Genomic DNA, 1,429 nt, shown 5'->3' with positions numbered 1-1,429 from the left:
AATGGTGACAGTATCTAATAAATTACAGCATATATAAAACAATAAATTAGTGAACACAACACAAAAATACAATGACATCTGAACATTATCACTAGGACAGGGAGTATGGAAAGCAACAAAAATTTCAATAACAATAGCTGACACATTAACAGAACTTTGAAATACATGAAACCTCGATTTTGTTGATCTTCTGTCAGTGGCCTGGGAAACATAAACTCGGCAGTTTGAATTTGCTGTAACTTATTGGAATAATGCCAATATAACAAACTTGATTGGCATGCGCATTCTAGTTTAAATAATACACATGATTCTTGCCCTGTACCTTCTCAGTTGTAAAAGAAATGAAATCAACACACTATCCTATTTTTGTCTCACAATTTTGTTCTGGTTTGTTCATTTTTTTCCCAATACTCTACTTACATCCGGGACAGAATTGCTCATAAAGTTTGTTTTCTTCTTCAGTTGGGTTTCAAATTTAAATAATGGGACACACCCGTTTTGGGATTTCAGGCTCCAAATCCACCTTCCCATCTGAAATGACAGGGAATTTGGTGTATAAGGAAGATATCAATACTTACATAGCAAAATAAACCTGGCCAATAGTATAGGCAAAAATAAACCTGGCCAATAGTATAGGCAAATATTAACTCATATAGACATCCATGTACTGGGTCAAATTACACTGACAAATATGGTATATCTCTAGTTAACAGCTAAGGTAGAATACATCTACAAAGTGTAAGAACTTTTACCCAAACTTTCCAAAAGGAAACTTCTAACCATTCTCATTCCAAACCACTAAAAAAATCAGGGGTCATTGTCCAAATTTCGTACAAGACAAACAAATAAACCAACCGATATACCTGTATATGGTATTCAAAATGGCTGCTATCCCTAACTATGCGGAGAAAAATTAAAATTTCAATTTCCACAAAGCTAAGATGATGAAAGGATTTCTTACTCCAAGAACTTCAAAATGAGCCCTAACTGATAGACTTGGTTCAAGTCGGTGAATTTTAAAAAAATATAATCTTTTATAGTAGTTTCTCTTGTGTCTCTCCTATTTCGTACAAACCTATTCGGAATTGGTAGCGCAGGCCAGGTTTTCCGAGCGATTGAATGCGTTACCTTTGAGTCTGCGCAGTATAGTGAGTTAGTTTCTTCCATCCGGGTGAAACTCACCTGTATAGCGTTCATCCGACTCATCATGTCCACTCCACTCACGCGCGCGTTGCACATGAAAGCAAAATACAAATCATTGCGTTCACGCCACTCAAACAATCACAAATCACAGACTTGAACCAAGTCTACCTAACTGACAAAAAATCCGAAAATTTTTGAAAAATTTGGGGAGTCTGAATATTTATCCCCATGGTGCATTCGACCGTCATGGAAACAACAAATATAAACAATTCACACATGAAAAATG

This window comes from Ptychodera flava, chromosome 21, assembly GCF_041260155.1.
Source record: "Ptychodera flava strain L36383 chromosome 21, AS_Pfla_20210202, whole genome shotgun sequence".
NCBI lineage: Eukaryota > Metazoa > Hemichordata > Enteropneusta > Ptychoderidae > Ptychodera > Ptychodera flava.
The sequence above is the reverse complement of the archived record's forward strand: the minus strand, read 5'-3'. Positions refer to the sequence as shown.